The following is a 12,467-nucleotide window of genomic DNA, read 5'->3' on the forward strand; positions in this document are numbered from 1 at the left end:
TGTTATTGCTTTTCTGATTTGGATCTTGGTTTGCCTGTTGTTGGTGTAGAGGAATGCTAGTGATTTTTGTACATTGACTTGTATCCTGAAACTTTGCTCAAGTTGTTTGTCAGCTGAAGGAGTTTTTGGGCTGAGACTATGGGGTTTTCTAGATATAGAATCATGTCACCTACAAACAGAAATAGTTTTGACTTCCTCATCCTGTTTTGATGTGCTTTATTTCTTTCTCTTGCCTGATTGCTCTGGCTAGGACTTCCAATACTATGTTGAGTAGAAATGGTGAAGAGGGCATCCTTGTCTTGTATTGGTTTTCAAGGGGAATGTTTCTGGCTTTTGCCCTTTTAGTACAATGTTAGCTGTGGGTTGTTATAGATAGCTTACTATTTTAGATATGTTCCTTTAATATCTAGTTTATTGAGAGTTAACATGAAGGGGTGTTGAATTTTAACGAAAGCCTTTTATGCATCTATTGAGATAATCACATGGTTTTTGTCTTTAGTTCTGTTAATGTGATGAATCACACTTATTTGATTTGGTATGTTGAACCAATCTTGCATCTTGGGGATAAAGCCTGCTAGATAGCGGTGGATAAGCTTTTTGATGTGCTGCTGGATTTGGTTTGTCAATATTTTATTGAGGATTTTTGCATCAATATTCATCAAGGGTATTGGCTTGGAGTTTTCTTTTTTTTTTTTTTTCGTATCTCTGCCAGGTTTTGGTTTCAGGATGATGCTGGCCTCATAGAATGAGTTAGGGAGGAGTCCCTCCTTTTCAATTATTTGGAATAGTTTCAGTAAGAATAGTACTATTTCTTCTTTGTACCTCTGGCAGAATTCAGAAAACAGCCTTATATTGGAAAAAGATGCCATCTAGGACTTTCATAGCTAGAGAGGAGAAGTCAATGCCTGGCTTCAAAGCTTCAAAGGACAGACTATTTTCCTTGTTAAGGGTGAATGCAACTGGTGACTGTAAGTTGAAGCCAATGCTCATTTACCATTCTGAAAAATCCTAGGGTTCTTAAGAATTATGTTACATCTAATATGCCTGTGCTCTAGAAATGGAAGAAAACAGAACACATTTGTCTACAGCATGGTTTATTGAATATCTTAAGCCCACTTTTGGGCTACTGCTCAGAAAAAAGAAAAATTCCTTTCAAAATATTCCTGCTCATTGACAATGCACTTGGTCACCCAAGAGTTCTCATGGAGATGTATGAGGATATTAATTTTTTTTCATGCCTACTAACACAGCTAATTCTGTAGCCAATGGATGAAGGAATAATTTCAACTTTCAAGTCTTACAATTTAAGAAATAAATTTTATAAAGTTATAGCTGCCATAGAAAGAGATTTCTTTGATGGACCTGGGCAAATTAAATCAAAATCCTCAAGGGAAGGATTTACCATTATATTTGCCATTAAGAACATCCATGATTCATTGGAGAAGGCCAAAATGTCAACATTAACAGGAGTGTGGAAGAAGTTGATTCCAACCCTCATGGATAACATTGAAGGATTCAAGACTTCTGAGTTGGAAGTAACTGCAGATGTGGAAGAAATATCAAGAAAGCTAGAATTAAAAGTGGATCCTGAAGATGTGAGTGACTTACTGCACACTTATGATAAAACTTGAATGGATGAGGAGTTGCATCTTATGGATGAGCAGAGAAAGCAGTTTATTGAGATAGAATCTATTCCTGGTAAAGAGGCTGTGAACATTGTTGAAATGACAAGAAAGTATTTAGAATATTACATAAACTTAGTTGATAAAGTAGAAGTAGGGTTTAGGAGGACTACAGTTTTGAAAGAAGTTCTACTGTGGATAAAATACTAGCAAACAGCATTGCATGCTACAGAGAAATCTTTTGTGAAAGGAAGAGTCAATTGATGTGACAAACTTAACTGTTGTCTTATTTTAAGAAATTGCCAGACCTTCATCGATCATCACACTGATTAGTCAGCAGCCATCAACATCCATGCAAAACCTTCCACCAGCAAAAAGATTCTGACCCACTGAAGGCTCAGATGATTGCTAACGTTTTTTTAAGCAATAAAGTGTTTGTTAATTAAGGTATGTAAATTTTTTAGATATAATTCTATTGCACACTTAATAGACTGCAGTATAGTGTAAACATAACTTTTGTATGCTCTGGAAAGCCAAAAAAATTTATGTGATTCACCTTATTCTGATATTTGCTTTACTGTGGTAGTCTGCAACTGAACTTGTGACATCTCTGAGGTATGCCTGTAGTTTGAACAAAAGTTTATGAAGATCGACTTCCACTTGAGACCCCAACTTACTATTAGATGTTGTGAACACAATATAAAAATTTCTGTTCATGGCCTGGCACGGTGTCTCACACCTGTAATCCCAGCACTTTGGGAGGCCGAGGTGGGCGGGTCATGAGGTCAAGAGATGGAGACCATCCTGGCCAACATGGTGAAACTCTGTCTCTACTAAAAATACAAAAATTAGCCGGGTGTGGTGGCATGTACCTGTAGTCCCAGCTACTGGGGAGGCTGAGGCAAGAGAATCGCTTGAGCCCGAGAGGCGGAGGTTGCGGAGCCAATATTGTGCCACTTCACTCCAGCCTGGCGGCAGAGCGAGACTCCGCCTCAAAAAAAAAAAATTCTGTTTATGTTTTTTCTTTTTTCAGATTCAGTAACAGCTTATTTCTGGGGGAAAGATAAGGGAAGAAAAAAAGAACAAAGGTATTAACTGGATTTCAGTTTAGGTTCAACTTTTTAAAAAATAGATTTGGGAATACAAGTGGGGTTTTGTTACATGGATATTTTGCTTAGTGGTAAAATCTGGTCTTTTGGTGTAACCATCACCTGAATAGTGTACATAGTCCCCCGAAAGTAATTTCTCATCCCTCCCACTTTCCTGTTCTCCAGTGTCTATTATTCTACAGTCTAGGTCCATGTATACACATTATTTAGCTCTCGCTTATAATTCAGAACATGTGGTATTTTACTTTCTGTTTCTGAGTTATTTCACTTAAGATAATAGCCTCCAGTTTCATCCATGTTGCTGCAAAAGGCATCATTTCATTCTGTTTTATGGCTAAGCAGTATTCCAAGGTGTATATATGGCACATTTTCTTTAACCAGTCATCTCCATTGATGGACACTTAAGTTAGTTCCATATCTTTGCTATTTTGAACAGTGCTGCGATAAACATACAAATGCAGATAACTTTTGGATGTAATGATTTCTTTTGTGTAGATACCCAGTAGCGGTATTGCTGGATTGAATGGTAGTTCTATTTTTAGTTCTTTGAGAAATATCCATACTGTTTTTTGTAGAGGTTGTACTAAGTTACATTTCCACCAACAGTATATAAGTGTTCCCTTTTCTCTGCATCCTCACCAACATCTGTTATTTTTTGAATTTTTAGTTATAGCCATCTCAACTAGTGTGAGAAGGTATCTCATTGTGGTTTTAATTTGCATTTCTCTGATGATTAGTGATGTGCATCTTTTCATATGCTTGTTGGACATTTGCATGTCTTCCTTTGGAAAATGTCGGTTCGTATCATTTGCCCAGTTTTTAATGGGGATATTTTACTTGCTTTTTTTTTGTTTTGTTTTGTTTTGTTTTGTTTTGTTTTGTTTTGTAGACAGAGTTTCACTCTTGTTGCCCAAGCTGGAGTGCAATGGCGAGATCTGGGTTCACTGCAACTTCCGCCTCCCGGGTTCAAGCGATTCTCCTGCCTCAGCCTCCTGAGTAGCTGGGATTACAGTTGCGTGCCACAACGCCTGGCTAAGTTTTTGTATTTTTAGTAGAAACGGGGTTTCACCATTTTAGTTGGAATGGTCTCGAACTCCCGACCTCAGGTGATCTGCCTGCCTCAGCCTCCCAAAGTGCTGGGATTACAGGCGTGAGCCACCGTGCCCAGCTATTTGCTTTTTTGTTGTTCTTGAGTTGTTTGAGTTCCCTGTAGCTTCTGGATATTAGTCCTTTGTTGGCTGTATCGTTTACAAATATTTTCTCACATCCCATAGGTTGCGTGTTCACTCTGTTCATAATTTTCTTTTTTCTTTCTTTTTTTTTTTTTGCTGTGCAGCAGCTTTTTAGTTTAATTAAGTCCCTTTTGTCTATTTTTGTTTTTGTTACATTTACCTAAGCCAATGTCCAAAGGAAGTTTTCTAGGGTTTCTTCTAGAATTTTTATAGTTTCAGGTAATACATTTAAGTCTTTACTCCATCTTAATTTTTGTATATAGTGAGAGATAGGGATCTAGTTTCATTGTTCTGCAGACGGCTATCCAGTTTTCTCAGAACTATTTATTGAATTAGGGTATCCCTCCTTCAGTTTAAGTTTCTGTTGATTTTGTTGAAGATCAGTTGTGTGTAGGTATGTGACTTTATGGGTTCTCTATTCTGTTGTATTGATCTATGTGTCTATTTTTATATCAATAACATGCTTTTTTTGGTTACTGCAGCCTTGTAGTATAATTTGAAGTCAAGTACTATGATGCCTCCAACTTTGTTCTTTTTGCTTAAGAGTGCTTTGGCTATTTGGGCTCTTTTTTGATATGAACTTTAGGATTGTTTTTTCTAACCGTGAATAGGGGCATTGGTATTTTGATAGGAATTACAATGAAGCTATAAATTCTATGTTTTATAGTTCTTGTGTACATCTTCCACCTCTTTAGTTAAATGGATTTTTTGTAGCTGTTGTAAATGGAATTTAGTTACTGATTTGTCTCTTAGTTTGATCATTATTGTTGTATAGAAATGCTACCTATTTTTCTATGTTGATTTTTTTATCCTGAAACTTTTCTGGATTCATTTATCAAATCTAGGAATCTTTTGGAAGAGTCTTTAGGGTTTTCTAGGTTCAAGACTATATTGTCAGCAAACAGAAATAATTCAACTTCTTTTCCAATTTGGATGTCTTTTATTTATTTCTCTTGTCTGATTGCTCTGGCTAGAACTTCCCGTACTATGTTGAATAGAAGTGGTGAAAGTGGGCATCTTTGTCTCATGCCAGTGCTTAGGAGGAATGCTTTTAGCTTTTCCCCATTCAGTATGATGTTGACTGTCTGTATGTCATAGATGGCTCTTATTATTATTATTATTAATTTATTTTACTTTAAGTTCCAGGATGCAAGTGCAGAATGTGTAGGTTTGTTACATAGGTATATGTGTGCTATGGTGGTTTGCTGTACCTATCAGCCCATCATCTAGGTTTTAAGCCCTGAATGCATAGCTATTTGTCTGAGTGCTCTCCCTCCCCTTGCCCCCCAACCCTCTACTGGCACCAGTGTGTGTTTTTCCCCTCCCTACATCCATGTGTCCTCATTGTTCAACTCCCACTTATGAGTGAGAACATGTGGTGTTTGGTTTTCTGTTCCTGTGTTCGTTTGCTAAGGATAATGGTTTCCAGCTTCATCCATGTCCCTGCAAGGGACATGGTCTCATTCCTTTATATGGCTGCATAGTATTCCATGGTGTATATGTGCCACATTTTCTTTATCCAGTTTATCATTGATGGGATTTGAGTTGGTTCCACATCTTCACTATTGTAAATAGTGCTGCCATAAACATACGTGTGCATGTGTCTTTATAGTAGAATGATTAATATTCCTTTGGGTATATATCCAGTAATGGAATTGCTGGGTCAAATGGTATTTCTGGCTCCAGATCCTTGAGGAATCTCCACACTGTCTTCCACAATGGTTGAACTAATTTACCTTCCCACCAACAGTGTAAAAACATTTCTATTTCTCCACAGTCTCGCCAGCATCTATTGTTTCTTGACTTTTTAATAATTGCCATTCTGACTGGCATGAGTTGGTATCTCATTGTGGTTTTGATTTGCATTTCTCTAATGATTAGTGATGTTGAGCTTCTTTTCATATGTTTGTTGGCTGCATAAATATCTTCTTTTGTGAACTGTCTGTTCATATCCTTTGCCCACTTTTTGATGGGGTTGTTTTTTTCTTGTAAATTTGTTTGAGTTCCTTGTTGATTCTGGATATTAGACCTTTGTCCGATGGGTAGATTGCAAAAATTTTCTTCCATTCTGTAGGTTGCCTGTTCACTCTGATGATAGTTTCTTTTGCTTGTGAGTGCTGTCAGGTGGCAAATACTCTGTATGAGTTCCTTGCTTATACATAGCCTCAGTGTGGTGGTTTCCTCAAATGCTAGTTGTAGTAACAGTGTACTGGACATGTAAGTAGACTCTTGGCCACCTGCAGAGATGGGAAGGTGGAGGTCTTGAGAAACTTATCTCATTCCCAACATTCCCAAGCACTGTGCATGGTGTCAACAGATTTTTGTATTGGGTTGTGTAGTTTGACCTCCAGGCCAGTAGGTGGCATTGGCAGGTAAGAGTCAGCTGCAGTGGTAGCAGTAGGGTGTGTGTTTGATCTTTTTTTTACCTAAAGAAGCTCTCTTGATGCCTCAGGCCGTGGACCACACTGTGGGACTCCACAATGGCCTAGGCTCTGCTCTCAGAGCTAGGCAAAGCTGGGTGAAGCTGCACGAGGCTCATTTGCTCTCAGGTCCCTCAAATGGCAGGTGCAAACACCAGCCCTGATTGGGGTAGTCGGAGAGTGGTGTAGGTTCTGTGAAATTTCCTTTGTTATAAATGGCCTTAGTGTGGTGGCTTTCTCAAATGCCAGCTGTAGTAGTAATGTACTTGAATGGACTCAAGGCCTCCTAAGTAGCCAGGATGGTGTGGGCAATGGTGGTAGCTGAGGTCCCATAAAGGATTTCTTCTTCCTGAGGGTTGTGTGATTGTGTCAGTAGATGTTATAATGGGCTGTGCAGGTTGACCTCCTGGCCAGTAGGTGGCACTTGCAGGAGAGAGACAGCTGTGACAGTGGCCGTGGGATTTATGTTTGACCTTTGTTAGCCAGAAGTACTCAGAAGTCCCAGCATATCACCTGGGCCATGGAACTCCTAGGGGTCCCTGTCCCATGTTCTGCCACCAAGGTGGGTAGGCAGGCAAAGCTGGGTCAGGCAAGTCTGCATTCAGGTTTCCCAATGGTGAGCACAGTAGCAGCCCCAACGAGGGTCTGAGGGCAGTTTCCTGTTTGCTGGGGCAGTGTTCCAAGGAAGGAGTGGAATCACCTCTGCTGTACAAAAGAGCCCTTATGAGGAGAGAGTGGAGCCTAGGCTTCACAGCCCAGCAGGCAGTAGTGGGACCCCAGTAGCTTTCAGGCCTTGACCTGGTGGGTCTCCCACCAACAGCCCACTGCTGGCAGGAAGCTGAAAAAGTCTTCTGAGTCCCAAGCAGTATGTGCTCAGTTTGTAAAATTGCCCCAGGCTGCAAGACTCTCTGCTCTGGACAGAAAGTGGCTCCCAGACAACACCTTGGCTGGTCTGGGCCTGCGAAGTGAGGGTATGCCCAGTTCCTGCACCTGTGGCAAGAGCCCATTACCCACTTGACTCTCAGTTCTGGCCATGAGGGTTTGTCCTCACTTTAGATTGCTGATCCCAGTTGGGATTCTCTCCCAACCTGTGACCACAGCTTAAGTTGTCTGGCAAATTTCTGCAAGGCTGCCTATGAATTAGGATCAAGAATGGCATGGGCTGCTTTCAACGTATTTGAAGTTTCTTTCATTTTTTTCTGTTGTGCTCCTATGTTCCTTTCTGAATAAAAATTCACACTGTGAATCTCTACACACTATTTTGCTCTTTCTAAGAAAGTGAAATGTGCTAACAAAACTTCCAATCCACTGTCTTGGAAAGACCCCCCTGCTCCTTTGAAGTTTTATCTGCATTTGGGGGCTAGTAAAGGGCTTCCTGGAACTTGGGAATTAAGGAAATGAGACTACATTCTGAAAATTAAATGGAAAGGTTAACACCTAACACATACAGCATAAATACAGAAAATCACTAAAAAGAGGTAGGCCACTCCTAGGCAATTTGAAAGTGACTATAACTTAGAAGTTACAAACTTCTACATACAGGGTCAAGCAGGTAATATAAAGGGGTAAAGGTGACCAGGTAGTAGCAAACTAAATAGGAAGTAATATTCTCTCACAAATATGTGTACTTTTCCCATTTTTCTTGACAGGTTGGTACCTCTTTGTCCAATTTTCTGTTTTCCCTCATCTGAGAGATAGAACAATAAAGATTTGTTTTTCTTTCGAGCTTACTATTGGGGCATGGAAGAACACACACAGGTTAATGGCAAGTGACACATGGCTGGAGTGGCAGGGACTATGGCAAACAGGAGAACACACACTCTAGCTAGATAGGGCAGCCATTCCTCAGGTGTAGTTGATTGTTGCCAGGTGAAAAGAAAAGCCCAGTTTTGTCAGATAGTCTCGTTTTTTGAGAGAAGCCAAAAATCTAGATTCATTGAAGTTTTCCAATTTGTAAATGTTGTGTTCAATTTCTTTAAAACACTGAAGGCCAAAGTAAACAATCTGTGAGTTGAATTTGATCCAAAGTCTCAACTTTGCAATCTGTGCTATAACATATTTGAAGATATTAATATTTTATGACATATCTAATTCAAGGAGGAGCTTTCAAAAAGGAAAGGTCAACTATAGAAGTGAAGATATAATACAGTCATAGTTATATTGAAGTTTGTCTAGAGGAAGTCTTATCCATTAAATGCTTGAGTATTTCTGATCTCAACACAGACAATTCCAATGTTAAACTCACTTCACATTATTTGGATAAACCTAATTTGTTCCTGCTATAGTAGGCATTTTTCTATATTGTTAGATTTCATTTGCTCAAATTTTGTTTAGGATTTTTGCTACTGGGTCATGAGTAATATTGGCCTTCATTTTGCCTTTTTCATACTATTTTGCATGAGTGTTGATGCTAAGGTTATGCTGCCACATTACGAGTCTGATAATTCCATTATCTAAAGTCTTAAAGGATCCAGTCCAGGCGCGGAGGCTCAAGCCTGTAGCCCCAACACTTTGGGAGGCAGAGGTGGGTGGATCACTTGAAGCCAGGAGTTTGAGACCACCTTGACCAACATGGCAAGACCCCATCTCTACTAAAAATACAAAAATCAGCCACGCATGGTGGCGTGCACCTGTAGTCCCAGCTACTTGGGAGGCTGAGGCAGGAGAATTACTTGAACCTGGGAGGCGGAGGTTGCAGTGAGCCAAGATCGCGTCACTGTACTCGAGCCTGGGCAACACGAGTGAGATCCTGTCTCAAAAAATAAAAATAAAGTCTTAAAGGATCTGTTTTTTATTTTTGTGGTTTTCTCAAGTTGTCTTTGTGTGTGTGTGTGTGCAAGCGTGTGCGTGTGTGTGTATGCATGTGCACCTTCTTATCTAATGGTCTTGAGAAATTGTTTGTAGGAATACTTTGAGGCTAAGATAAAGGTATCTTCCTCCAAAGAAGACTTACATTCCTTATACCAGGGAGCTGAAGTCTCAGCAAGTTTGGGATACCCTTAATCTATGTTGAAGACCTGAGGTTTCCTGGCTGACACAAGTGATGAAAACCTGGACAACAAGACTATGGTTGAAAGGCTGGTTTAAGTATTGTTGTCCCTAATCCTAAATATGTAGTCTTTTGGAGTCCCAGTGTTGTTTTTTTTTTTCTTTGTAGTGAGGGTCTCCAAACAGACTGTTATTTTGTGAGAGACAGAGCTTTGATTTCTATTCCTTTTGACCTGAGAGGTTGTAAAAATGAAAGTTTAAAATTTCAGAGTTTGGTAGATGTTCATAGGGCAAACACATCTTTCATATTCCCTTGATTCTCTTGGTTGTTCTTTTCTCTTCTCTGTGGCCTGGTAATTCCATACTATCTTATTTGTACTTTGTTCTTTATTTCATCTTATTTTTAAAAAGTTGTTTTAAGCAGGAGATTTAGTCGGCTACTGGGCCAGCATTACTAGACACTGAAATTTCTTCTCTGTTCATTTCTACAGTGTAAAAATTTTCAAGCTTTACTACTGGTTAACAATTATTTTTCAGAAATACGAATTTCAAGAAAAATAGAAAAATAACATGTAGTTGTTATCTCTACAGTAGTAGTGTTCTTTGTGTTTTTATGTTCCTTGATTACTAGTGGAGTTAATCTTTTGTGTGTTTAGTGGCCACTTATATTTCTTTTTTAATGAAGTACCTGTGATATACTTATTTTTCTTTTGGTATGTTAATATTTTTGTTATTCATTTGTAATAGTTTCTGATATTAAGAAATGTTGGAGTCTAAGGAAAGCTGAAATCTTATTTCTAATGCTTTTCTACCATCCAATTTTCCTATCAATAAGAAGGAGGAGCAGTGATATTGATGGCATAAGAATAAGGATATTTAGGCATGGGCCCCACTCGGGTCCGGGTTTCAGTTCCTTGGGGAGGCCCCTGGTGTCCAGATACCACAGCTTCTGTCACGTGGAACCTGCTCCGGCTGCTCCAGCCCCAGGGAGGACCCAGGACACCCAGAAGCCGGAAATGGACTCAGTGGCCTTTGAAGATGTGGCTGTGAACTTCACCCAGGAGGAGTGGGCTTTGCTGAGTCTTTCCCAGAAGAATCTCTACAGAGATGTGATGCTGGAAACCCTCAGGAACCTGGCCTCTGTCAAAGTCTGGCTGAGAGATTCTGTGGACATAAAGAAGGGAGTCAACATGGTGAACCCTTCAGCCAGATTCCTGATTGTCACCTGAAGAAGAAAAGTCATACTGGGGTAAAACCATGCAAACGCAGCGTGTGTGGGAAAGTCTTCCTCTGTCATTCATTCCTGGACAGGGACATGAGAGCTCACGCCGGACAGAAACGCTACCAGTGTGATGGGGAATGGGGAGAGAAGCCCTGTAAACAGAAACAATGTGGGAAAGCCTCCATTTCCCCCAATAGTGGTCCAAGGCGCACAGTAACACCAACTCAAAAGAAACCTTATGAATGCAGGGTGTGCGGGAAAGCCCTTAATTCTCCCAATTTATTTCAAATTCATGAAAGAACTCGCACTGGAGAGAGGTCCTATAAATGTAGGGAAATCGTGAGAGCCTTTACTGTTTCCAGTTACTTTCGAAAACATGGAAAAATGCACACTGGAGAAAACCGCTATGAATGTAAATACTGTGGAGAACCTTTTGATTATCCCACTTTATTTCAAATTCATGTCACCCTGGAGAAAAACCTCACAAATGTAAAGAATGTGGTACAACTTACGTTCAGACACATGAAATCAGAACTCACCCTGGAGAAATCCCACCAATGTCAGGAATGTGGGAAGAAACTCAGTCGTTCCAGTTCCCTTCGCAGACATGAAAGGACCCATAGTGGAGGAAAACTCTATGAACGTCAAAAATGTGACCAAGTCTTAGATGTCCCATGTCCCTTCAAGCATATGAAAGAGCTCACGCTGGAGAGAGACCTTATGAATGTAATAAACGTGGTAAAACCTTCAATTATCCCAGTTGTTTTCGAAGACATGAAAAAACTCATAGTGGAGAAAAGCCATATGACTGTAAAAGGTGCGGTATGGCCTTCGGATGTGGCAGTTCCCTAAGGAGACATGAAATGACTCACACTAGAGAAAAACCCTTTGACTCTAAACAATGTGGTAAAGTCTTTACTTTTTAAAACTGCCTTTGACAACATGAAAAAAACTCATTTAGCCAGGTGCAGACAGTGCTTTTGGAGGCTGAGGCAGGGGGATCACCTGAGCCCAGGAGTTTGAGGCCAGCCTGGGCAACATAAGAAGGCTGGGTATTGTGGAAATGGACGATGTAAATTGAAGAATGCACACTGGATGGAAATGTTAGTAGTCTGGAAAATACAGGAACGTTTTCGATTTTAACAATGACTCTATTTATTATTATTATTATTTTTGAGATGGAATCTCGCTTTGTCCCCCAGGCTGGAGTGCAGTGGCATGAACTTGGCTCACTGAAACCTCTGCCTCCTGAGTTCAGGTGATTCTCCTTCCTCTGCCTCCCAAGTGGCTGGGATTACAGGTGTGCACCACCATGCCCAGCTAATTTTTGTATTTTTAGTAGAGATGGGGTTTCACCATGTTGGTTGGGCTGGTCTCAGACTCCTGGCCTCGCGTGGTCTGCGCGCCTCTGCCTCCAGAGATGCTGGGGTTGCAGGCATGAGCCATCATGCCCGGCCTAGATACGTGTTTTACATGTCTTTTTACAGAATATATAACATGCAGCACCATGAAGAACAGTCTTCATATCCCTTAAGAAAATCTGTGGCTTGGGTGTGGTGGCTCACACCTGTAATCCCAGCACTTTGGGAAGCTGAGGTGGGAGGATCACTTGAGCCCGGGAGTTTGAGCCCAGCCTGGGCAACATGGCAAGACCCCTTGTCTATGAAGGAATGCAAACAAATTAGCCAGGTGTGGTGTGGTGGTGGGTGCCTGTGGTCCCAGCTGCTCAGGAAGCTGGGGCCAGGGGATCGCTTGGGCCTAGGAATTCAAGACTATAGTTAACTATGATCCTGCCACTGCACTCCAGCCTGGGCGACAGAGCAGGACCCCGTTTCTAAAAAAAAAAAAAAATATATATATATATATATATAAAG

At 40.5% G+C, this 12,467-nt stretch overlaps 1 pseudogene; it reads left to right on the plus strand.

Annotated features, from left to right (window-relative positions):
- Positions 1-9,012: 9,012 nt before the first annotated feature.
- LOC100995996 (zinc finger protein 101-like) lies at positions 9,013-11,616 on the plus strand (annotated as a pseudogene).
- The last annotated feature ends 851 nt before the right edge of the window (positions 11,617-12,467 follow it).

The sequence above is a fragment of the Pan paniscus genome, chromosome 1, assembly GCF_029289425.2.
Source record: "Pan paniscus chromosome 1, NHGRI_mPanPan1-v2.0_pri, whole genome shotgun sequence".
In the NCBI taxonomy this organism is placed as follows: Eukaryota; Metazoa; Chordata; class Mammalia; order Primates; family Hominidae; genus Pan; species Pan paniscus.